Below are 27,619 nucleotides of genomic sequence, written 5' to 3' on the forward strand. Positions count from 1 at the left end.
TGATATTAGCCTAGGTCTTGATCTCAGGGTCATGAGTTCAAACCCTGTACTGGGCTCCACGCTGGGCGTAAAACTTATTAAAAAAAAAAAAAAAAAAAAAAAAAAAAGAGGGATGCCTGGGTGGCACGGTCGCGTAAGCGTCTGACTCTTGGTTTTGGCTCAGGTCATGATCTCACGGTTTATGAGTTCAAGCCCTGTGTCAGGCTCTGTGCTCACAGCGTGGGGCCTGCTTGGGATTTTCAATCTCCCCTCTCTCTGCCCCTCCCCTGCTTGCGCTCTCTCTATCCCTCTCAAAATAAATAAATGAACTTAAAAAATAAAATAGTGTTGCTCTTTGTGAAATTATAAACTCTATCTGTATTTTGCCAAGGCGGCATACCTTCTCTTTCTTAAGCTTACTTGCCTGTTCATATGGTCTCTACATTAGCTAAGAAGGCCTCTGTCTGAGCCCTTTGTGATGGATGGTGGCTGTCCCATCCACTATTAGTTGTCCTTTGACCTTCAAATCTCTCCCATGATTTAGGGTGAGAGTAGTGATAAGCTGTCAGTTTATCCTGTCACCACCTTGTTGGCAATGAGCATCCAAGAGAGATGTAGAGGGTGCGGAGACAAAAAAGAGAGACGATGGAAGAAATTTTAAAAAGTGATAATTTTACAGCGTTCTATGGCACATAAAGGAAATAGAGTCAAATCACATCAGACCCTTGAGGCTGTATTCTTGTCTGGTAGAAAGCGGGAGGCTGTCTATAATCGAAGACATGTTGCGACCAGATCATAGTGTTTTGACGGGTCCTAATATACTCTGACACAGAGTTATCTCCCAAGGAGTGAAAGTCGTATACATATATTCCCATGCACGGGGGAAAGGGTGGCGGTAAAGAGTACCCCTGGCATGCACAGAAAACCTAGACTAAACCTGAGCTAAACTAGGTAACGTGAGTCACCCAAAGCTTTCTCCGCAGAACTAACCAACGTAGATGGCTCCTCGTCTGTAACTGTATTTGGGAGTTTAAGAACTAACAGCCTTCAGTGGTGCATTCTGTGGCTTAAGTAAGGGAAACACAGCTGTGTTTCACCCAGGCCAGGTACCAGGGTGAGGCCAGTAAGGTATCTTGGGCACATAATTTAAGGAGATTGCACAAAATGAGTGAGAGTGTCTCCTTAAAACTTGCTCCCTGGGTGCCTTACTTTACCTTTTTCTAACCCTGCTTTCAAACGTGGAAAAGAAACTTCCATATGGGGCAGGGAGGCCTATTAGCACCGATATAATTGCAGAGCAAAAAAATCAGCCTGCAAAAAATCAGTTTTATGTGGTCTACCACTAGATTGGTCAATGAAGCTTCAGATCTCTCTCTCCCTTTTTTTTTTATTTTTTTTTAATCTTTATTTTTGCCAGGGACAGAGACAGAGTGCAAGTGGGGAGGAGCAGAGAGAGAGAGGGAGACACAGAATCCGAAGCAGGCTCCAGGCTCCGAGCTGTCAGCCCAGAGCTCCATGCCGGGCTCCAACTCACCAACCACAAGTTCGTGACCTGAGCCGAAGTCGGACGCTTAACCGACTGAGTCACCCAGGCGCCCCAGATCTCTTTTTTAAAAATATGAAAATTGCTGATTTCATCTGTTGACATTAATTATACAATACGTCACAGTGATCCATAAGCCTTAGCGTGTTCTTTTTTCTCTGTAAAGGGACAATCAGGTCTTTGAGGAGGGGGTCAGAAGAGGAAACGCACGTTTACTGAACGCCTACTAAGGCAGGGAATGTTAGTTGACCAACCTACTTTCATTCCCTACTCCCTTTGTCCCTTGCCAGCTAGAAAGGGTGCTAGAATCCTGTTTTCCCGGGCTCCTTTGCGGCTAATGGCTACCGTGTAACAGAGTCTAGCCAATCAGGTTACAGCAGAGATTGACTAGGTGTTCCTGGCATAGGGCTACCAGATCTGGGAGATAAAATACAGGACGCCTAGGTAAACTTGCATTTCAGATAAACCACAAGTGTTTAGTAGAAGTATGTCTCTAATACTGCTTAGGAAATACCCTAAAAATTTATTCGTTTATTCATCTGAAACCCAAAGTTAACTGAGCTTCCTGTATCTTATCTGGCAACCTTACCCATGCATACATTTTTGCTTTGTATGTAGCTTCCAGTGTCCCCTCCTCTTTCTTCCCGTCTTAAGTAAGGACTGTGACAATCAAAGAAATCAGAGAGACGCTGTTCAGGAAGTCTCCGACTGGACGTGAAGAACATCCAAACTCTGGACTATTGTCTTTGGGATGAAATTTCACTCTACATATGTTTAGGTCACTGTTAATAGGGTTTTCTGTTGCTAGGACACAAAAGCAGTCTTAACTGATACACCTATTCAGGGCCAAACATGATGTAGTTTCTCTATATCTCACTTAAATCTCATTTAACTATTTATAATCACTCTGTGAGACAGGTGCTATTGTGTCTATTTTCAGGTGAGAAAACAGAAATTAAAAGAGCCCGAGCACCCTGCTTGATGCCTTATAATAATAATAGTTAATGTTGATTGTGTTATCAGCGGATTCAGACACAGGTCTAAGTGTTTACACTCATTTAATATTCCCGGCAACTGTTGGGAATAATACTATAATTATGGTCCATTTTGTAGATAAGGAAACTGACATCAAGAGATTAAGAAATGTACCCAGTGCAACAGAACTGGCTTCGAGTCCACGTAACAGGGTTTCAGATGCTGCAACCGGTGCCCTTTCCACTGTGCCTGCCTAACATACTAAGGAGTATGGTACTGGCCCGTTAGGTTTCCAGAACCTTCTTTCTCTGACTCCCAATAACTACACCCTACCCATCCTCCCCTGCAGGTTCAACCTTGTACACACAGGTTCAATCTGGCACAAATATTCATAACAGGCAAGTGTCACAAGGCGCCTTCCCTCTGTTCCTCATGGAGTTGGCATCAGCGATTTCCGGTTTTCTAAGAACCTGGTCACGGGGCTCTCCTTGTTCCCAAGAAAGTGGGCTCGTGCTCTGTACCACTGAATTGCGTAGTGAACCCTTGTCCCCAGGCGCAAGGTCTTCCGTTTCCCTACATCCTCTCACTCCACACCGGTGCAGATTTTCAGCCTGCATGGAGCTTTTTGGTTTGCTTCCCTCATCTTTACCGAGAGCAATACCCTGCTTTTCCCTCCCGTCCTTATTTTCTCCTTCTGGGCCTCAAATTAATCACCTCTTTGGGAAACCTGCTTTCTAGATTCCTGTCTCTTTCTGATTTGCCCCATAGTAACTTCCAGCCTACCTTGACCCTCAGGGTCTACTTGGACTTCTAGTGTCAGAAAACTCTAGACCTATCCAGTCTGTACTCACATTCCTTTCATGACAGGGGGACATACACTTTCCAGGTTTCGACTGGAGCGTGTCCTTATCTTGAAGAGAGCTTAGGCTTTGCCTTAATGCCCTCTGACAGCCCAAGAACAAACACAGTTTATTTTGGAAGCGTACTGATGGGTGGTTTTTTCTAAAACAATCCCCAAAGGCAAGAAGGTGTGGTTGGGCATTCGACATTCTAAATGAGAGAGTTGTTTACTCAACCTTGTTTCTAGGGTCACCGATCATTGAAATAGCAATGACCTCACTGTCTTGAAATAGAAAGAATCACTGTTTCTTTGCAGAAATAATGATAGTTTAATTTACCATTTCCAAGAGGAAAGGAATGCTCGCAGCGACCGGAATTGAAGTTTCTTAATCTCATCTTTTAAAATCATATCCAACCATTTACATATTCAGGCTCTGTTCAGTTTCCACCTGAGGTCACGTCTCCTTATCATTTTCTATGCCCTCTGTCGATTCAAGTTCATAGTCTTCCTTTCTGTAATCAGGTGTCTGGCACTCAGGTATGCACAGAGGAGCCTGCCGGTGGGAAACTATGATCGCCTTTGTTCTTGAACCGCTCTGTATGCCCCTGTTTGTAAACATAAAGAACCAAGCAACGAACAAGTCAAATTGAAATCTTGGCCTTTAGAAAATGCTTTCTTGATTTGATCTCATTTCCCAGCAAAGCAATTGGTGGTACCATTTCAGAAGTAAATGAGGTTTGATTGCAGACAGATTTGTCTTTAGAACATCTTTACTCAGGTACTGTTTTTCCTTACCGGAATGTTTAAGGGTCGACTTCCCTGGTTGTCACAGAACCCCTTCATCTAAGCATAAACTTTTCTCATTCAATGCGCTTTCCCTGTGGACTGAAGTCTAAGCATGGGGTGCATAAGACGGGGTTTACTTTCTGAAATGCATTGGTCTCACAGGGAACTACCATTCATCTTCCAGAAGAACCAGAGATTCCAACTTTTCCTTTCTATTATAAAACCCTCAAATAAGATCTTTATTCTAAAGAAAATCATTACACTTTTCATATTGTTACCAATAAACAGGTAAAGCTTACTAATTTTTAATTTCCTTAGCATTTTCTCTCTAAATGAGGAACAGATTGTGGAAGGAAAAAATTTGATAATCGTAGTTGGTTGCTGGCTGCTTTGTTAGCACAATCTATTCCCGAGATTTTATGAGATCTGGCTTACAAAGCACTGGGTGATAAATGATTCAATATTTAACCATGATTTACCTGTACCATGTGGAAGAAAATTATGCTGATGGGGCTGAAATCACAGGAACAGAGATTTTTACATCCCACAGAATGTGTCAACGCGGTGTTGAGTGTGAATCACTCACTCGGGACATAAAGTGTTCTTCTTTTTAGGATCCGGGATTATACCTCAATATAAATGGCTGACGGAAGTAAACAAAACGAGCCCAGTGCACTGCCTGGTGACATGCGGTAATAAAGATCAGCGGTGAGGGATGGAAGGGCTCCCCGGCCATTTCTAGATGTCACAGAAGCAGTTCTTAAACTCCGTGGGTGGTAGAACGCTGGAAAACAGGGACACTAGACCATATGGAGATCGCTACAGCTTCTCGCAAGGAAAGATGAGAAGCAGCTTTGCCTCTTTAAGGGAATGGCGCGCTGAGGGACCATGATCCCTGGGTCTCTCCCTGAAGTCTCGCTACCTATATATTTATTTGAAAGTTTACTTCACCTAAATTGATGAGCTCCAATCTCTTACAACCCAGGACATTTCAGCCACAGGCTACGGGATGTACAGACATCGGGATAGCGGTGCCAACGCAGAGCTGAGTCGAATTAGATCACGTGGTCAGCAGGTTACAGGGGTGTTTACAGTCCTGTCCCCCCCCCCCCCCCCCCGCCCCGGATGCAAAAGAGAGCACACCAGCACAACTAAAAATGGTAAAAGCTTTATATTCAGGATGGGAAGGGTAGTAGATAGTTCATCTCCTGGGGAAAATTTTTGCTTTGCTAGACAATAAACCACACGTGCAGGATGACCTATGGGATGGTCACTGCTGGCCCAAAGCAAATGTTAAATAATTTTATTTTGGCTTGGCTTCTTGGTGAACAGGCAATTTCAGAAGCAGCAGATATCTTGGGAGAGAGGTAACTTGGGGGCAGGGGGGACCATATAACAGGAAGGGGTGCAGGTAAAAAAAAGGATGATGCTGGAGAAGAAGCTGGGAAGCTGGAAGGAAGGTCCAGGGGTCCACTTTCTACTCTCATTATATTAATCCTCAGACCTTGGAAAGTCTGACTGGGCTACTATTCCGACTTAAGGCCAAGCTACTATCCTGTGTCTTATTAACCTGATGCATCTGTGGCCAAAAGCACAATCTGGCTTTGCTCTATCCCTTTTCTATAAATCCCCATCAAGTTAACCAGATTTGTAGTCACAGCCAATAAATATACCATACACTGGCCTTTCTCAAGGCCCAAGGCATTTTACTTGTGTCCAGGCCAAGAATTAAAATGAGATTTCAAGCCCCTTAAACTGATTCTGGGTCTTGCAGTTAGGCTGACAAATGACATTATTCTTGTCGAATCCAGCAGGTGCCAAAGTCCTTATCCTCAAAATCTGATGGCTTTGGATGTAGATCAAGGGCCGAGTTTCCTAAAGGTGATGTGACCGATACCACCCAAAATGTCCCGTTGCCATTGTCTTAGACTTATTTGGGGCAATTTTTCCTAAACTCTGTGAGGTGTCAGACAGCTTGAAAATCATAGTGCTCTTTGCATAACACTGTGAAATATGGATGTATTTAATTCCAGCATTTGAACTGGGGACAATTTTACTGGCAGAAAATGACTATATTATAGGTATGCAACATAAAATGTCGATGCAAAAAACAGGCTCTTGAGGGAGGCACGATCTGTTGTTTCTGAGTCTTGCCATTAATATTCATTTGTTGCTTGTTCATTTGTTTTGTTGTCTGCCTCACAGACAAGCAGTGGAAACCACCAAAGATTTAAGAAAAATTTATGGGAAGAAAATTTAAAATGGAAAACATTCTATCCATTAAGCTATTGTTTCTTCAAAACGGGCAACACTGACATTATTCAATTTCCACGGTGAAAAATCTTGGATCAGCACGTGGGACATTGATAATCTTTGAGGAAAAGTTTTGAAAAGTACAGACGGGAATCGGCACCATATAGGTTAAAAACGTGAAACTCAGGATCAGACACACCCAGACTTGAGCCCTCCATCTATATCAGTTACCAGCTCTGTGATTGTGGGCATGCCATTTAACCTTTCTTTGCTATAATATTCTCTTCTGTAGAATGGTTATAATTGTTAATATCTGAGAATTATGTGAGTAAGGTGGTATATCATTAAGGATGCTTTCATTAGAAGCAAATAAATTTGGCGTAAATTCAGGAAAAGTAATTTATTGCACGGGGTGCCTGGGTGGCTCAGTCGGTTAAGCGTCCAACTTCAGCTCAAGTCATGATCTCACACTCTGTGAGTTCGAGCCCCACGTTGGGCTCTGTGCTGACAGCTCAGAGCCTGGAGCTTGCTTTGGATTCTGTGTCTCCCTCTTTCTCTGACCCTCGCCTGTTCATGCTCTGTCTCTCTCTGTCTCAAAAATAAATAAAAACATTAAAAACAAACTTAAAAAAAAAAGTAATTTATTGCAAGGCTATCGGGACTTTACAATGTCCACAAGAGCCTGAAGAATCAGGCGGTGGCAATGGGGATGAACCAAAGGAGCTCTGGAGGCAGAGGTTGAAAATCTAGCAATAATTTTGTAACAGAAACTAGTCTGAGCATGCTCAATCGAGTGGAACTGACCCAACACGGTCAGTCTCTGACTTTCTGATCCTATTTGAAATATCAGAGAGAAAACATCTAATTGTTCCAGACTGGGTCACTGAGGCCACTTCTTGTTCAGGAGTAAGGGGCATCACTGATTGCAATTTCTCTAACGGATAATATTTCGTGAGATAAAGGCGTTCCAATGAACTGAAATAGGATACTATTAGAAAGGGGGAAATGAATGCCAGAGAGCCTAAAACAAAAATGCCTTCATTTTGCCCCAGCTTTATTGAGGTATGATTGACAAATAACATTGTAATATATTTAAAGTATACAATGTGATGATACGATGTACATCTACATTGTAAAAGAATTCCCATAGTTGAGTTGATTAACACCTCTATTACATATTTATCTTCTTATCCCTTTTTTGGTGAAAACACTGAAGTTCTACTCTCTTCACAATTTTAATTATACAACATAGTGTCATCAGTTATAGTCACCATAAAACAAAAGTGTCTTCTATAGATGAAGTTTGGAGAGTGCCTGATACCTAATAGCTACTCAGCGTATGGCATTTAATCTCACTTTTCTCGTCTCGTTTAAGGCAATCAGTTGGTTCACACTAGGCGGAGCTGACTTGGGATTCTCGCTATTACTCGGTACTATTTTGATATTAGCCCAATAATTTTTAAGAGTGTGAGAATCCTAGATCTCTGTGGTTTTCCATCTCCCTGGAATGAGACATGATTCGCTCACAAAAGGGCTTCAAGAGGAGTCCAAGAGTTTCTAAAGATGCAGTTTCTCAGATCTGGGGCCCATAGAGGTAGCTAAAACCGAGTAACTCTGTCTAATTCACTATCTTCGTGACATTTAAGGACTTGTGGTTACATACATCATTGTTTCCAAGACGTACTTGAAGATCTACATTTGGGATCGTTATGAAAGAAAATCAGTTCTATGATCACCCTTCTGGTCTGTAAATTGTGCATCTCTGATAGATCTTTTCAGAATGAACGTGGTCAAAAAGACTTGTCCCCTTTTTTATCTCTGCTGATTACAAACTAAATCTACAAATGTCCCAGAGAGTTTGGCAAATCTAAACCATCAGCATATGGTAACTTCATTGTTTCTCCTGGGGTGACTGGGAACATTTGTTTGGAGGCATAATTTCACTGCTGACTAGACTCTAAAAGCTACCTTTTATTCTTCCCTCACTTCTTGCTCAGCCTGGTTATTTTATTTGCTAAATTACAGTCTAATTTTATTCTTATATATGTTTGCAATTTCAGGAGAACCTTCTAACTAGGATCTTTTGAAACGCCAACAACTTGCTTTCGACGTTTTAAAACAGACTCATTTCCTCCCAGTTATAATCCAGGTAACAATGTGGGATGACACTCTTTGTACCGGACTATACTTCCCCATTTTACCCTTGTGACCAAATTCACCACATCGCCTCTGGAGTCCTTCATTAAATTATCAGGACTCTACTGCATTTGGGATTGATTTGATGGGGGACTTGGGGGCCATCAGAGCCACAGCGTCGCATCACCAGCTTTCTTTTCCTTTTTTCCTTCTTAAGTCAAAAAATGACTTTGGTTTGTCACAGCCTGACTCATCTATTCAGAAGTTTCTTCCATTAACTCTTTTAATAGTCTCTCTTCCAAGGCTCTGACGAGATTAAAGTTATTTTCCCCCTAGAGGCGGGAAGAGCTCCTGCCTTCCACCATAATTCACTGTCTCCAGCTAATGGGCAGGGGAAGGAGGGGTGGAGGTTATTGCCAGACTAGGCCAAGCTTTGTAATGACTGTGGGGTTATTGAAAAGGTGGAACAGTGAGCGTTCTCTTTTCTCCTTAGGTCTTTGTGAGAATGCTGTTTTTGTCCCGTCTTTCACTCTAGTCTATATAAGGGGTGCTGGGAGACATCCCGTCCTTTCCTATTCACCCCCATACTTCTGGTTTGGCCTTAAACTGCCTTCATTAGTGATTCATTCTTTCAACTTACGGTTCTAGATGTTCTAAAAGTTTTTAGTAGAATACCATATTGAGTTTTATATGTCATTAACATCTCATAAGAAATTTATTTCACACTTAGTGGATAACCGAATTCGAGCCAGAAAGATGAAAAGAGTCAGGGTAGCCTGTGTCCCTGGGTTAGCGGGAAAATGTGTGTCAGAAATTCCCAGAAGTTGAAAGCATCACTAAGAAAGCTTTTGCCAAACTTGATGATGTTTAACCCAGAGCTGGCTGATGTCTATCCCCCATACTCAAATATTGTCTGGATTCCTAAAGGACATGGGCACCTATTTTCTATTTCTCAGAATTAAATATTTGCCAACCGCTCTCAGAAAAGTGTGTCCCATTCCTTTTTAAAACGTACCTGTACACCCTCTCTGATCCCTTTCCCTGGCACAAGTAGGGGGGAGATTACAAGGAAGATTTCCAAAGGAAAAGTGACAGGCACTCCCAGGCCACAGATAACATCAGAAGCGTGAGGGAATTAAAAACCATGGGAGGTGACTTATGTTTCCAGCTATGTTTTAATCCTTAGTCCTGGATTTGTCCTCCTTGGTATAAACAAACAAACAAAAACAAAAAAACTAGAAAAATTGGAAAAAAAATATAAGAAGCCAGTGTTTTCAGACACAGATAAAAAGCAGCACCGGACCATGATCCCTGAGGGAGGGAAACAAACAGGTGAGCCCTACCTTTGCCTTGGCTTTCTGCTTGGAAGCAATTTTTTTGAGCACAGTGTGCGGTTGGGAACACAAGCAAAGCGCAATTGTCTGGCTGAGTTGAAGATACAGTAATTGAAATTTGGGGAGGAGGAGGAGGCTTAAGTCTGCTGAACCATATTGGCAGGAACTACACAGAGAAAGAACCCTTAAAACCAGCAGGATGGTTCCTCTGAGTTGGTTGTTGAATACTAAATCATATACTTGTTGGGTAAGACCCTGTAAAGGCGGAGCAAAGAACAAATATCGTGAAAACAAAACAAAACAAATGGGTAACTACAAGCTGAATGATTCTTAGAGAGCAGACTAGGATATGGTCAAGTCCCAAGCTGTCAGATTAGAGAGAATCCAGAAGCTCAGATATAAACTAGATATACAGGGAATGTTACTCTAAACATGACAAAATTTAAAATTCTTCTTTTGAAAGGATTAAGAGGGTCTCATGTATTTTAACTGCCAACCCAGACAAAACTCAATACTCTTTGAAGGAAGACAACAAAATCAGTATTTGAAAATATAATATTTACAATGCCAAGCACCCAGTAAAAAATAACCAGATATGGAAAAAAAGCCGGGGACCATGGAGAGGGGGAAAGAAAAGTGGGACCCATAATTAAGAGAAAAACCAATCTATAGAAGCAGATGCAGAAGTGATAGAAAGAACAGATAAACGGCTATTATAAGCATAAAATCACTATTATATATATATTCAGGGATTTAAAAAAAATAAGAGCATAAAAAGGAGGGAAATGAAAGATGTAAAATTTAATCAAATGAAATTTCTAAAGCTGGATAATACAGTATCCAGAATTAAAAATTAACTTAATGGGAGTAACAGCAGCTTATAAACTGCAAGGAAAGAATCAATGAACTTGAGAGTACAACAATAGAAGTTATCCAAGCTAAAGCATAGAAGGCAAAAAGAATGAGAAAAACTAGATGTTTGAGAAAATATCAAATAACCTAATGTATTTAGTTGGAATCTTAGAAGGAAAAGAGAGAAGAAGAAAATATATTTGAATGAATAAGTTCAATTTCCCCCCCACATTTGATAAAAGATATATGCCTCCAGATATAAAAAATCTAACAAAACTCAAGCGGGATAAACAAAGAAACCACACCACAGGGCATTATAATGAAATAACTGAAAACCAATAATAAAGAAAAATCTAAAAAAGCGTCTAAGAGGGAAAAAGATACACAGGGCAGAAAACAAAAAAACAACAAAAAACCCCAAAAAACCCAAAAAACAACAAACAAAAACCTACAGACTTTCCATCAAAATAATATGAGCCAAAAGATAGTGTATACATATTTTTACAGTTCTGAAAGAACAAAATAAAAACAAAGACAAAAAGTCAACTTCTCAGGGGTGCCTGGCTGGGTCAGTTGGTGGAGTATGGGACTCTTAACCTTGGGGTCATGAGTTCAAGCCCCATGTTGGGTGTAGAACTTACTTTAAAAAATTACACAAAAATATTTTTAAAAAAGTTAACGTCTCAACCTAGAAATCTAAAAGCAATGACTATATCCTTCAAAAATGGTAGTAAAAGTTTAGATCTATACAGAGGAACGAGGAACACTAGAAATGATAAATGTATGAGTAAATATGTTTTTTTTAAACTTATTTAAGAGATAATTGCCCATTTAAAGCAAAATTAATAATAATGCAAGTGGAGCTTATGACATTTGCAAAAGTAAAAAGACCATAATATATAAGTATAAGACCATAATAGCACAAAAGAGAGATGGGAAGATCTAGGAACTCTGTAATTAACTCCTCATTTTGTTCAAGAAGTAATATGTTAAATGTAGATTGTGTTAAGATAAAGATGTGTAAACCCTATAGCAATGGTTAATTTTTTAAAGATAATAAGCCAACAATAAAATAAAGTGAAATAATAAAACATATCTAAAAAATTCAAAGGAGACAAAAAAAGAGGTAGAAAGATACAGAGAAACATGGAATAAATAGAGAGTAAATAACAATATGACAGACTTAGTCAAACAAATCCACAGGTGTATTGAATAAAATAGTTGAAGTGAAAGACAGCCAGTGTCCTATTGGATGGGAAGGCAGAACCTAACTAGCTCTGGCCTAGAAGAAAGTCTTTTACATATGAAGATGGAGGTAAGATGAAAGGGGAAGGACGGGAAAAGTATACCAAGGAAACCAGAATCACAGGAAACTGCAGTGACTATATGAATAAAAGTCGATTTGAGGACAAGAAATGTTTTTGTAGACAAAAGAAGACATTTTGCAATGATAAAAGGGTCAGTCCAAGAGGAAAGTGTAATAATCAATCAATCCTAAACGTGATTGGAAAACTTGACATTTACTTCTCTATAATTGGAGATTTCTATACACCTCGCTTGGCAATTGAAAAGAAAAATCAAGTGGACCAAGTGAAAAGAAAATCAGGGTAATACGTATAGAGAAGATTCAAACATCATTGTCAACTACTTTAATTTCATTGACACTTATGTATACAAAAATGAAAGCATATATATCTTTTAAAGTGCACATAAATATTCACCAAAATAGACCATATGCAAGACAAAAACGAGTCTTAGTAAATTTAGATGAATTGGAGTCATTCAGGGTATATTCTTGGACTACAATATAACTAAATTGGAAATAAATGAAAAGTATACTTCTAGAAAATCACTTAATCTTTGGAAAATTAGCAACAGACCCCTAAATACTTTATGTGTCAAAGAAGAAATCTCGGGGGCAATTGGAAAATATTTTGAACTTGATAATAATAAAGTCATAATATGTTACGATTTGTGAGAACACCTGAAAGAGTGCTTAAAGAGAAAACGTAGATGTTTACATTAGAAAAGAGGTGCCGAAAATCAAGGATCTCCTGTAAAAGCCAAAAAACAAGAACAAATTATCTCAAAGTCAGTAGAAGAAAGAAAATAAAAATAATAGTTGAAATAAATGAAATAGAGAATAAAAAATAGAAGACAATCAGTAAAGCCAAAAACTGATTCTTTGAGAAGTTAAAATTATTAAATATCTTGCTAGAACGACCGAGAAAAAAAAATGAAAAGGAAAATTACCAATATTGGAAATGAATGAGGAAATATCACTATAGACTCTCCAAACACTAAAAAGGTAATCAGGTATAACTTTTTTCACTTAATCAATTTTGAGCATTTTCCCATGGGGGGAAAAAATCAGAAAATATTAGAACTTTATGGCAACATATTAAACAAGTTAGATGAAATGGAAAAAATTCCTTTAAAGAATGATATTACCAAAAATGATACAAGAAGAAACAGAATACCTGAAAAGCCTTCCATCTATTAGATATATTAAATTCATAATTTAAAATTTTTCTACAGGGAATACTCCAGACCCCAATTATTGAATTATATCAAATATCTGAGGCAGAAATAATACCAATCCAACACAAATTAACTCAGAAACTGCTTTCAAACTCAAGTATGAGACCAATATTATTCTTATAGCAAAGTCAAACAAAGACATTTCCCAAGAGAAAACTACAGACCAATATCCCTTCTAAACATGGATGTAAATATTCTTAACAAAATAGTAGCAGACTGAGTCCACAATATATAAAAAGGATTATAAACTGAGAGATGAGATTTATGCCAGGAATGTAAGGTTGAATTAGCTGAGAAAAATTTAAAAGAACCTAATAGATGAAGAGACATATCATATTTATGGACTAGAACACTCATAATTGTTCACATGTCAATCTCCCCAAATTGATCTATAAAATCATATCAATTTTATTCAACATTTCCACCAGGCCTTTTAAATAGCAATTTATAAGCTGATTCTGGTATTTAGATGGGTATAAAAAAATCCTAGATTATTCAAACCATTTTTTAAAAAGAATAAAGTTTTAGGACTCACAGTATATGATTTTAAAACTCATCGTAAAGCTGTAGCTATTGAGACAGAGTGATATTGATGGAAGTATAGAGACATAGCCAATAAAACAGAATAGAGAATCTAGAAATAAGCCTAAAAATAATCAATTTATTTTTGACCAATTGCCAAGACATGTCAATAGGGAAAGAATAATGCTTTCAACAAATGGTGCTGGCACAGTTAGATATCTCTAAAGAAAACAAACAAACAGCAACAGTGAATCACAGCCCTTACTTTACAGGATACACAAAACCAAATCTAATCAAAATGGGTTATAGACCTAAATATAAATACTAAAACTATAAAACTTCTAGGAAAAATGCATAGGAAAAATATTTGTAATTTGGGATAGGCAAACATTTTTTAGACAAAGCACAAAAATCCTGTAATTTGGACTTCGCCAGAATTTAAATTTCCGTTCTTCGAAAGACACCATTGAAAAGATTTTTTAAAAGACAAAGTTTACAAGGGGAAAATATATTTATAGCACGTACCTTGGACAAAGGACTTGTATCCAGAATAAAGAACTCTTACAACTTAGAAAAAAAAAAAACAAAACCACAATTAAAAAGAAAAGGCGAAATATTTGAACGAACACTTCACAAAGCAAGATATAATCATGGCCAGTAGGCACATTAAAAGATGCTTGGCATCATTTGACATCAGGAAAATGCAAATTTAAACAATGCTACAACTTATATCTACTAAAGTTAAGAAGATAAAGCTAAAGCTTTACGCTGAACAAGAGAAGCTACATACAAAAGAATAAATACCATGTGATTCAGTTTAGATAAGATTCTGAAACAAGGAAAACGCATCTATAGCAACAGAAAACAAATCAGTGGTTTTCTGGATCATGAATGAGGGAGAATTGATTAAAAACAAAAAACAAAAAAAAAAAAAAAAAAAGGGAGGGGGGTCCCAGGGAAATTTTGAGGGATTATGGAAATATGATCTATCTTGACGGGCATGGTGATTACACAGGTCTCTATTTGTTAAAACTCAGTGAATTGTACACTTTAAATCTATGCATTTCATTATTGATAAGTGGTATCTCATTAAGTTCTATTTCAAAGTTTATAAGAAAAAGTGAAGAGTGGGAAGGGCTTTAAAATTCTCAAATTTAGGCATGTCCTTAATTTGTTGGTCCCATAGCATAGCAAGAGTATAAACAGGGATTCCTGTATGTCTGAAGATTTAGGAGGTATCATACTGAGGTAAAAAGTCTCACATAAAATATATTCTTGACCTCTTACCCTCACACAAATACCTGAATTATGACCTGGAAGCCAGATTTGAGCTTAGGATTCTGGGACTCCCATGACCTAGAGCACTGTCATATATATAGACTGTTAGCTTTTCATCCACCCCAATTTTCTTTCTATCTATCTATGCTTCACATAACGCACATGGACATCTCAACTTCTATGTGCAAATTCTGCCCACCTGGCCCACAAAGCACTGCCTATTGGCCATTCCTGTGGGGTTGCACACTGAGAGTGTAGTTCACTCTTGCAAAGACAGACCCAGGAGGAGGTACATACAGGCCATGGAGAGTGGCTTGGGGTCATGTGAGTGGGAAATTATGGTCTCACAACCTGATCTAGAGAGGGACATGGGATCTAGCTAAGCACCAGTCGTGGTTCCAAGGACTACTTGCCTGATGGGGAGATTGTAGCCGGATGACAAGCAGAAAAGGGCCTCTAATACAAGATTCCAGCCAGGGTCTGGAACTCTCTCTCCCTGGTCTGAGAGCTGCATTGACCAAAGGGCAGGCATCTCAAATACTTTTGCCAGGAAGCTATCATGAGAGGACTCTCAGAGGAATAATTCTTCCTTCCAATCCTTTTATCTTCTCCCCTTCCTTCCTTCCTTCCTTCCTTCCTTCCTTCCTTCCTTCTTTCCTTCCCTCTTTCCTTTTTTAAGGACTCACAGTATATGGTTTTAAAACTCACTGTAAAGCTGTAGCTATTGAGACAGAGTGATATTGATGGAAGTATAGAGACACAGGCCAATAAAATAGAACACAGAATCTAGAAACAGGTCTAAAAATCAATAATCAATTTATTTTTAACCAAGTTGCCAAGACATATCCATTCCTTCCTTCCCTCCTTTGTTCCTTTTTTCCTTCCTTCTTCCTTTCTTCTAAGTATGCATTGATACAAATCAATTTGGCATAAGCCTTTGTAGTTGAGCAAAGCAATGTAACCCATGGTACCTATTCTTGAAGGAATTTACAAACCAGTTGGAGAAATAAGATAGAAACATGTGGAAAAAAATTCAACCAAGGCATGTTATGATGCAATGCATTATTGGCTGTAAGATCCTTGGAAAGGGGATTCAGTGTGCATTAGCATAGTTAGAAAGTACCTGATATTCAAGTCAATCAATAACTCGAGTTGGGAAAGCTAAGTAAAGATTAAGGAACTGGGGACAAGAGGTATTCTCAGGACTAAATGGCATTAGCAAAGACGTGACTATGGGAATACACATGGCAGGTTTTAGGAAAGAATAAATCAGTCCAGCTATAGATGAATATGCAATAAAGAAAAAGCCTCGGTTTTAAAGCTAGAAACTTGAACATACATTTGGAAAGCTAGGTCGGGGACGGATTAGAGGGAATAGAGCTCTATAGAAAGTATGTAGTCACTAACAATGAAAATATCTGGTATACTCGAAAGCTTACAAAACTTGTTCTCGTGCATTATCTAAGCTGATCTTTACGAACTTTGGAGGATGTTTTGTATGGAGGGAATACAATGTTTCATAGAAGGGAATGACTTGCATATGCTTACAGTGCTAGCCATGGTGGAGCCAGGACTCAAACTCAGGTCTCTGGGCTTGCAGACTTAAATTCTCACCTTGTGGAATATGGCCTCGTAGGTAAAGTATGCCCTAGTTACTCTCACTAATGACAATAGCATCTTCTATAGGGCACTTCATCTGTGTGTTTGAATGAATGAATGAATGAATGAGTTGAAATACAAGAAGGAACTGGAACAAACTGCACAGTAGAATCACCTAGCAGATGGGGGACCTGGGTGTCTCAGTTGGTTACGTGTTTGATTTCTGCTCAGGTCATGATCACGTGGTTCGTGAGTACAAGCCCCACATTGGGCTCTCTGCTGTGAGCCCAGAGCCCTCTTTGGATCGTCTGTCCCCCTCCCCCTCTGCTCCTTCCCTCCCCCCCCCCCGCCTCTCTCTCTCTCTCTCTCTCTCTCTCAAAGTAAATAACAAAATAAAAAAAAAAGAGAATTACCTAGTGGAGTATCTAAACATACTAATGCCTAGGATCCATACCAGAGATTTCCTATTTGTGTTGGGTTTTTCCACCCATGGCAAAGGTTACCATCTAGGCCTCCCATAGACCTTCCCCAGCCAAAGTCATATCACCACATAAATGTGTTTGGGACGAGGGTCACACGCTTTCTTTAAATGGAGCTATGGGCAACTCAATTCTTTTAGGACAGAAGGCGATCCTACATAATTTCAATAAGTTAAACAAAAATGAACACGGCTTCCGGAGCTAACAGGGGCAGATTTGGGGCTGAGTGAGCCTGTGACAGGTCTGGAAAATGTAAGAGGGATGACTTCTTTTTCCTCTTGCCTTTGTAATATTTCCAATAACTGTGCCATTAAACTCCTTAGATAACATTAAAAATTATTTAACAGAGAGCCTTCATGAACAATGAAGTGAGAGCCTCCTGTCTGGACCATCCACACGGTATGCATACCAAACAGGCACGCTGGTGTTCATCCCAGGATCTCTGCCTGGTACACAGGGAGAGAAAGCAGGAGAGCAAGGAACTGAAACAGGGAGAGAACGGGTGTGAATTTCTAGATAACAATGCAGATGAACTAGTTTTCCTTAAACCCCTCCAACTTCATTCTCTGAACATTCCTGCCCTTGTGTGGTTCCTATAGGTTTGGAAACAGAGTGCAAAGGCCTGACAGTAACAGCTGTTAAAGACTCCCTGCAGATGAAAATGAAAGCCAAACTAGCATGCACATGTGAAAGGGATTATCAACCAAATGTGTTGATTTTATCCCTGGGTCTTTGCAGCAAAAAATGTATGTCTCCTGAATAATAATGATGTCTTGCACTCCCATCATGCCTTCCTTTCCAGGACTCTGAAAGATTCTATTTTGTCATTTGTCCACTTATGGGGAAGGAGGGAAGAGAGACTGTAAATGTTTCCTAGGGTGACCAACCACCTCGGTGTGACGGGTTTCAGTACTGAGAGTCAGCCTCATGGCATCCCCAGGAAGCCCTCAGTCAAGGGCAAATCGGGACAGGGACCGTTGGTCAACGGAATTTCTCCCAATGTTTCATGTGAGATTTCTGAGTTCTGTGGTGACACAGTTCCCTGCACTAGGGGTAAGAGGACCTGCTATTGTTTTTTAAATGTATAGACACAAATATTGTATACTTGTTAAAGAAAAATTAAGACGTGTGTGTGTGTGTGTGTGTGTGTGCACGCACGTATGTGGAAAGAGAGGAAGGCATAGACATATATAAGCATGTATTATATATACACATATATATATTTGTATTTATGGAATTGTATATTTGTGTGTATATATATATATATATATATATATATATACATACACAAATGCCCTCCCACATACTGCTTTGTTACCTGTTTTTCATTCTTCATGTACGTTAGCATGAATATCTTTTCAAGACTATATTGTATCTAGAGCTGTAATTATTATTATTTTTTTAAATTTTTTTTTAATGTTTATTTATTTTTGAGACAGAGAGAGACACAGCATGAGCAGGGAAGGGGCAGAGAGAGAGGGAGACACAGAATGTGAAGCAGCCTCCAGGCTCTGAGCTGTCAGCCCAGAGCCCGACGCGGGGCTCGAACTCACAAACTGTGAGATCATGACCTGAGCCGAAGGCGGACGCTTAACCGACTGAGCCACCCAGGCGCCCCTAGAGCTGTAATTATTTTTTCAAGATGCGTGGTGTTTCACGATAAAACTATTCTATGCTGCATTCAGCCAATCTCCAACGGTTGCCTCCATATATACATACACGGCATATTGTTGCTTTTAAAAATTGGCCTGCAAATAACACCATTATCATATATAATTGAAGATCTTCTGATTGCTCCTATTTCATGTCAATGTCCGCATAGTTTATCTTTCCCAAATCCCAACTATTTTAAAATGAGTTCCCCCGGGGCGCCTGGATGGCTCAGTCAGTCAGCATCCGACTCTTGATTGAGGTTCAGATTATGATCTCGCGGTTTCCTGAGTTCAAGCCCTGTGTCGGGCTCTGTGCTGACAGCGTGGAGCCTGCTTGGGATTCTCTCTCTCCCTCTCTCTCTGCCCCTCCCCTACTTGTGCTATCTCTATCAAAATAAATAAACTTAAAATAAAATAAAATAAAATAAAATGGGTTTCCCCCGAACAAATCCTGAAACAAGGATTTTGAGGTAGGTGATTTATTTAGGATGTGATTCCAGGTGGCCCAGTAAGACAGTGAGACCGATCATAGGTGAATGACTGAATGGGTTTCTTGTGTGGGAACTGGGGCTCAGTACAACTCAGGGCCTTCTGAGACGTTGTAAAGCACACTTCAGAACAGGGTGTCAGAGGGGTGGTGAGGTTGGGGAATTTTCCCATTAATTTCCTTCCCTCCGTGATTAGAAGTCACTTTTGAGACATGAACTTTGCACGTCATGTAGGCCAAGGAAACGTCTGTGGTCAGAGAACATCCCCAGGCAGAGATGCGGAAAGCTACGAGCATTTCTGAGAACTGTCTAGGGTGACCTCCAGGGTGGACCAAGGAGGTATAGGAGGGCACCCACAGCATCTGCCCCTCTGCCTCTCAGCCCCTGACTTCGTCTTCTCTGGTGAGGTTGTATTATCCCCACCGCAGCATCTGTTGGTAGCAATTTCTATATTACCTCATAACATCCCACCGTCCAGCCCTGTCCTGGCTCTCTCACTCCCTCCGGGCCCCCAACCTAATAATTGGTTTATCGCATTGGAAGCCGTCACACGTTGACCCAACCATTCTTTCTCTGTCACACATCCCCTTCAAGGCGTCATTTCCCTCCTTCGCCATCATCGTAATCATACCCTTGGGTATTTCCTCAACTCTCTTGCCTCTCTCTCTTCAAATTGTGCTAGTCTGGAAAAATCCCATTCCTTAGTCAAGTCCAAACGTCTGTCTAATTTATGCGTGTAGCCTCATTGTATTTTATTTTATTTATTTATCTTTTTAACATTTATTTATTTTTGAGACAGAGAGAGACAGAGCATGAACAGGGAAGGGTCAGAGAGAGGGAGACACAGAATCTGAAACAGGCTCCAGGCTCTGAGCTGTCAGCACAGAGCCCGACGCGGGGCTCGAACTCACGGACCGTGAAATCATGACCTGAGCCGAAGTCGGCCGCTTAACCGACTGAGCCACCCAAGTGCCCCATCCCCATTGTATTTTAGACATACCACCTTCTCTCTCCTTAAGCCTCCAAAATCTACCCCACCGTCACACTCAACTGGTTACATTGCTTCTTTGAGGAACTGAATCACTCAGAAGAGAAGTTTCCACAGTGCAGCCATATCTCCCTTTTGCATCTGTACCCTCCTGTTACTTTTTGCCTGAATATTCACCTCAGGGTCATATCTCAACGGCTGAGTTTTGTGCTGGGGGCTGTCCCCTCTTGCTTCCCTGAGGACAGAACTAATTCTTTGCTCTTTCCCCTACATCATCTGTTTTTCCCTAGGCCACTTTCATCGAGACACAAACATGGTAAGCATTCCTCCTGTGCTAGAGATATTTTCTCGAGATCACACCCCCCTCAAACTTTTGCCTCTTTGTTTTTGCTCCCTTTTATAGCAAAACACCTCAAAATAGTCTTTTATACTTATCGTCCGCCATTTTCCTCATCTTATCTCCTAAGTCAATGTCAATCAAGTTTCTATCACCACCACTGCAACAATAAACCACTTGTAAATGCCAATATTGATAAATCCACATTAATAAACCCAATGGCTGGTTCTCATCCCTCATCTTACTCGTAGCTGCATGGAGCTCAAGCTGACCCCTTTCTTTCCCTTGCTATATGTTCCCCACTAGACAGTATTATTTCTGGTAATCGTTTTAACTCACTGATGCCTTCTTCTCAATCTCCCTCTTCACCTCTGGAAACTCTAAGATTGGAAATGTCTGGGCTGAATTCAACACCATTATTAGTCTCTGTTTATATCTGATTCCAATGTCTATATGCTCTTTATCTACTCTCGTGTCTTTAATCAAGCTCCCAGCTTTAATTACCACCTGTCTGCTGGGAAGTCCAAATTTATATCTGTAGTCTAAACTTCTCCCTGATCTCTAGAATAATATACCCAACTCCTGTTCAACAGCTCTATGCGGAGGTCCAAAAGACATATCAAATCTCAGATGCGTAAACCCAAAACACATGATCTTCTCACTCAAGCCTGCTCCTTCCTTTCAATCTCTCCGTCTCAGTAAACGGAAACTCCATCCTTCCAACTGTTCATTCCAAAACCTTGTAGCTATCTGTATGCCTATGCTTTTGTCACATATTATCTCAAATCCGTCAGCAAATCTTCTAAGCTCCCACACTCAAACTACAACTGAAGTCAACAACCAGGCTGGTCTAAGCCGCTGTTATTTCTCACCTGGATTACCGTGATAGCCTCCTAACTGGTCTTCTGCTGCTGGCCTTTCCTCTGTGACGTTTAATCTCACCTCCAAAGTGATTCTTCCAAGAATTGAATTATATTGGTTATTCTTTGTTTAAGATCCACTAATAACTTCAGAACCCACTCAGTAAAAGCCTATAAGGCTTGGCATGGTCAGACCCCACAGTATCTCCATGACCTCATCATTTCCTCCTCTCCTCCCCCGTTTCCACTTTACTCCAATCCCGACGACCTCCTCATTATTCTTCAGTTGGGTCAGACAGACTACCACCCCGGTATCTATGTCCTTGCTGGCATCTCTGTAGCATACCCCCTCTTCTATTGAAGTTACTCAAATTTCACTTCTCAGGTGTTTGCTGACCACCATATTTAATACCGCAGCCACCACATTCCCACAGCCCCCCACTCGCTATGCCTTTCCAAACTGTATTGTTACCATAACAGTCATCAACACGTGGCGTGATGTTTTTAAAGCACATTCATTTATTGGTTATATCTCTTTGTCCTAGAATGCAAGCTTCATAAGAGCAAGGATTCTATCTTTGGTTCTCTGTTCCTAGAAAAGTGCCTGGCATGTGGCTGGTGTTTAACTGATATTTGTTGAAGAAGCGATTAAATGAGAACCTGGTTTGGTCTCCCAAACAGGTTTTTCCATTTATTAGCTGTGTGACCTTAGGCAAGTCTCTGGAACATCCCAGCTATATTTCCTCAGCCATACAGTCGTATAGCAAAACCTAATTTATGGTACTGTTGTAAGGAGTCATGTTTGCAAAATATCCTATTGTAACACTCGGCATGAAATACACATTCAATAAATATCCACGGAGTCTATTTTCCCTAAACAGAGACTACAAAAATTTCTTACAAATTACAGAATTTATTTCTTCCGTCTTTCCTACCCTACCACCTGCCCTCAGGTATTTTCACCTCTGCTTTTATTTTCCATGCATTTTGCGAAGCAAATAGCAATTGTTCACCTTGGGCCGCTCAATTGACAACGTAGGTGTTACTAGTGCCTGGTGTCAAATAATCAGACCTTCCTTCCTTCCTTCGTTCCGTGTCTTTCTTGTCGACCTAAAAGACCATGTGTAGGAGATTTAATAGCCTTGGAAGAAACTGTCCCATGAGCTTAAAATTTAATTATGAAGCTAAAATGTCACCCTTCCAACAGTTGGATATGAAGCAAAATGACTCAGATCTAGTTATTAGATGTATGCAGGAATGAATGTTTTGATGGTTACAAATGTAGAGAAAGCTCTCTTGAGAGAGGTAATATTTGATCTTAACCCTGAAGGATGGATAGGTATGTCGCTCACAGTAATTAATGTCAGCGACAGCAACAAACCCCAAAAGAAGAGGCGCTCAACATAATAAGTGTTTATTGGTTGCTTGTGTCACACTTTGACGTGAATGGAGGGGCTCTTCTCGGTCAGTGCTCTCTCAAACGACAACGCACGTGATCTTCTAGATATGCCCTTTGCACTGCCTTCTAAGACCGCCAAGGGCACCCTTTATCTCCGCTAGCCCCTCAATAAAACAGTTTATAGGGTTAAATACAGAGTCTTGCTTCAGTGTGACCTGAAGAGAGTGCTACTCTGATTTGGAGCTGCCAGTGAATGGTTTTAGGTTTCACAAAGGCTTGAAAGCAAGAGAGTATTGTGGCCAGTGCCCCAGAGAGGGTGTGTGGGTCTCAGCGGTGTGGGATCGGAGGAAAATGGTGGACCATTCTCAACATTTTATACCAGAGGACAAACGAGGAGGCACTTGAGACTGGCATGGAAATGTATGGGTCTGTTGAAGAGACAGAAACACCTAGAAATCAGGCAAACAGGTGCGCATGGGATTACAGGTTCATTAACGAAGCGATGGACCTTTGAGAGAGAGAGAGAGAGATTGCATTTCAGAAATTGTCATAAAGTGGTTTGTTTATGATGAGGCTTGTGACCTTGGAGGCTGCACGATGGCACCCTGCATCTCTTGTGAAGATTACAGTGTAATTATTACTCTAATGGGCTGCAAGCGAAGACTTTAACTAGAAAGTTCCTATTTTCTCTCTCAGAAGGGTATGCGCGGGTGAGATATTGGGACTAACTCAAAGGTAAGGTATTGCTTAAAACCATTTCAGCAAAGAAAAGAGAAGAAAAATGAAATTTCTAGGGAAATTCATTTAAAGTTTCATTTAAAGTTTATTTTTTTTTTTTTTGGTGGGGGGACACCTGGGTGGCTCAGTTGGTTGATATCTGACTCTTGGTTTCAGCTCAGGTCATGATCCCAGGGTCGTGTGATTTGAGTCCCATGTCAGGCTCCAAGCTGAGCATAGAGTCTGCTTAAGAGTCTCTTTCTCTTCTTCTGCCCCTCTCCCCCACTTGTATTCTCTCTCTATGAAAGAATGAAAGAAAGAAAGAAAGAAAGAAAGAAAGAAAGAAAGAAGGGAGGGAGAAAGGAAGGAAAGAAAGAAAGAAAAAAATAAAGAAGGAAGGAAGGAAAGAAGGAAGAAGGAAGGAAAGAGAAAAAGAAAGAAAGAAAGAAAGAAAGAAAGAAAGAGAAAGAAAGAAAAAGAAAATAAAAGTTTGGTTTTTTGTTTTTTAAGTAATCTCTACACCCAAAGTGGGGCTAGAACTCATGACCCTGAGATCAAGAGTTACATGTTCCTCCCTGAGCCAGCCAGGTGCCCCAGCCCTTCCATTTAAAGGTGGGTTGCATACCTTCCAAGATAAGCAGTACCTATTTTTCCTCGATGTGTCTCTCTTTCTCTCTCTTTCCTACCTTTAGCTTTATCTCCGATTCTATTTCTTTCTCTCTGTATTAGTTTTGGTTTTTCTATCTACATGTCTGTCTGTGGACCAGCCTTATCACTCATATCTGGCCGTGTGCCTCTGTTCTAAGGGATGATCAACTTTGTCCAACAGGCCATATAATCCTCCACACTTTTATGAAATAATGACTAAGTGCCTCTCTTTTCCAGTGTTACGCCAGGCCAAAGAAAAAGAAACCCAAACCGAAGCCATTAATTCCAGTCTCTAATGTAAGCAGGATGTTTTCCATAAAACAAACAATTATCCAAGATGGGGACTATTCCAGTGGACATAACAGATGGTCTCTAACCAGTTTGTAATTTCTGTAACAGTCTATACCAGACTAGCCGGACCTGGACTTTACTCTTAACTACCTCTGGCTCCGCAACAGAATTCTCCAATGCCTCTTTGATGATCGACTTCAAGGCACTTTTACAGCAGCTGAGAGTTGACTTTACCTCACTCTGGAAGAGGCGCCATCATCCGCCCGTTTGCTCTTAGTAAGAAAGCCATGCAGAGACATGAAGAAAGGGGTGAGATTATCTTTTTCTTCGTAAGGCTTTGTCCCAGAGAAAATGAGGAATTTTACGAAACGAACCTAATAATATTTCATATTTATCAAACACCTAATGTGTGCTGAACTGTGCTAAGCATTTTAGAGACACAAACTCATGTAACATGCACAACAACCCTGAGGAGTACTTACTCTTGTCAAGAAACTGAGGCTTAGTGAGGAAAGTAACACACCGGAGGTCCCACCATCTGTAAGGAGCGGGACCATGTTTCACGTTCAAGGTTGACTCAAAAGTCCCCGTGATTGTGTGGCTACTGAGGGCCATACATTAAGGCCACATAACTGCTGAGCAGTTCTTAACTAGTAGGCATTTTTTCTGGAAAAAATTTTAAAAGTTTATTTCTTTATTTTGAGAGAGAGGGAGAGGGAGTGAGCAGGGGAGGGGCAGAGAGAGAGAGGGAGAGAGAGAGAATCCCAAGGAGGCTTTGCACTGTTAGTGTGGAGCCTGACATGGGGCTGGAACTCGTGAACTCTGAACTCATGACCTGAGTCAAAATCGAGTTGGTCCCTCAACCGACTGAGCCACCCAGATATCCTTCGTAGTAGGCATTATTATCTCCATTTTATATGTAGGAAAACTGAGGTCTAGAAATTAAGTATTTGACTAAGAGAATGTAGCTGGGAAGAGGTTATTTTGCATTTATACTCAGGCTTACCGAGTATCAAAGTACTTCACTCCTCAGAGTACTGTCTTTCTCAGCCTACTGCCTCTCGAACTCATTGCATTCAAGATCTTATGTTCTTATCTCCAAGCTGGATCCCTGAGAGTGAAAGTTATTTTTTCCCCTCAGTATCAATCACCAAGTCAAAAATCGTATTTATTATTGGTTTTTTTAATATCTAGCATCTGCGAAGTTTGGTGGTCAGAACTGAAAGAGGTAAGAAGACCAGAGGCAACTCGTTCCTACTCTCAAGGAGCGATGGTCTTAATTGGAAAGAAGAAAGAGAAGCTCATGATAAAGTTAAATGGATTTTCTGGACAACAGAAGACGAGTCCTACGGCAGCATACGATGAATGGCTGAAAGTTACAGACAGTATGTGCTGTAGGATTTCAGAGGAGGGAGGAATGGGGAGCAGATGGCCCCTGCTCTGTCCGTAATACACCTTCATATATATAAAGCCCATCATTAAGCCCTTTAGAAATCCCTTGCTTACGACAAATCTTTTCATCCTTACTTGGGAATGCTATTTGCCACCCCTTTCAGTGTGTGCTTGCTTCTCCTCCAGCCTTCCCAGTTTTCTTAGATACGTTGGCATCAGAAACACAACGTAACGAGACGAGTGAAGAGTTGTTCCTTTGAGGTTCCGTGTGAGCTGAGCCTTTCCCTCAGACCATGGGACGACTTACAGGCAACAATGAAAAACCACTCTGTTGTCCCAACATACTCTTTTCTGGTATCCCCGAGTAAGTGAAAATATATTTGTAGGTATTGTCACATCAACCTTGAGATCGGGGGGCACGACCAGCCATACAGCCCAAGCCCGTGGTAGACTCAAGGACGGGATGGGGGGTGGGGAGGAGGCATGGGAAAATTCCCCAGCCCTCCCGTAGATTTATCCTTCCCATCCAGCTGGTGCTCAGCTTTGTGGATGCGTTATTGGGTAGCGTCTTTAAAATAGAAATACTCTAGGGGTGCCCAGGTGGCTCAGTTGGTTGATCTCGTGGTTTGTGAGTTCGAGCCCCGTGTCGCACTCCACACTGACAGTGCAGAACCTGCTTGGGATTCTCTCTCTCTCCCCCCCTCCCTCTCTGTCTTTCGCTCCTTCTCTCTCAAAATAAATACACTTAAAAAAATTAAAAAATAACAGAAATACTCTTGACTCCTAGATATACATAATCCCCTCCTCATAAAGCCTAAGAATGTGTTCGTGTGGCTGGGTGAGGGGGGAAGGGTAGCGGGATGTGAGATTACTGCTCCTGGTGGAGAAAGGGAATCAAAGAAGAAATTGCAAGAGACGCTAAGGGCAGGGCCGCAAAAGGCAGGTGCAGAGTCCTGAAGTAAATCTCACCCACTTCCCCACCCCACCGGGGACTAAACCCTGTTGAAAAGTTCACAGCTCTGGAAATATATGCACCCATTTTTTTTTTAATCACCCTTCAATCAAATGTCAAACACAAATCCCTAGAGACCAAAAGGTTAGGCCATCACAAATGTCCTCCCATCTCAAATCAAAGGTGACAGAGACAAGAAAAACAGACACGATAACCTTGAGAGCTTTTATCTCCTGGACAGCTTTCAGGATACATGTTTCACCAGGGGTTGTTCAGAGTCACTTTTGTAGCCCGGCCTGGTGTCACCTGATAAGTTCAAGCCACCTAGTTGCTGAAAACAATTCCCTGTGAAGAAACTGCCAACAATCTTGGATGCGCATTTTCTGTTAGAGGGTGTTGGAAACTTTCTCAAGAGCCAGGAATTCCTTTCTTAGGGTGCCTCTAGTCCTGTGGTGGACACGGCCACCAGCCCAGGCTGCTCTGTAGAGGCCGTCGCTCAGCCAAGCACATGACTCGCTCGTCCAGCCGGCGACAAGCAGGCAACAGGCGAGACCTGTAGTCACCCAGAGGTGTGGAAAGAGGACTCCAGAGCTGGACTGGGAGGCAGAAGATTCAGAGATTTGGCTGGGGATTTACTATTGTCAATTAGGCTTATTTACTTTCTGATACATTATCGACGAGTGACTCTAATAGCATTATGACATATCCCCATGGGTGTGTCGGGTTAAGATATTTTGTGTGCCAGCTTATCAGGAAAATAGCATATTTCAAGAAATA

At 40.8% G+C, this 27,619-nt stretch overlaps 1 long non-coding RNA gene across 1 annotated transcript; it reads left to right on the plus strand.

The window, feature by feature from the left end:
* The first annotated feature begins 4,926 nt into the window (after nt 1-4,926).
* LOC122212157 lies at nt 4,927-26,011 on the plus strand. The gene is made up of 5 exons (XR_006199040.1): nt 4,927-5,284; nt 8,438-8,526; nt 24,445-24,504; nt 24,607-24,807; nt 25,693-26,011. It is a non-coding gene; the product is annotated as an uncharacterized LOC122212157 (long non-coding RNA).
* The last annotated feature ends 1,608 nt before the right edge of the window (nt 26,012-27,619 follow it).

Source organism: Panthera leo, chromosome F3, assembly GCF_018350215.1.
Source record: "Panthera leo isolate Ple1 chromosome F3, P.leo_Ple1_pat1.1, whole genome shotgun sequence".
Taxonomy (NCBI): domain Eukaryota; kingdom Metazoa; phylum Chordata; class Mammalia; order Carnivora; family Felidae; genus Panthera; species Panthera leo.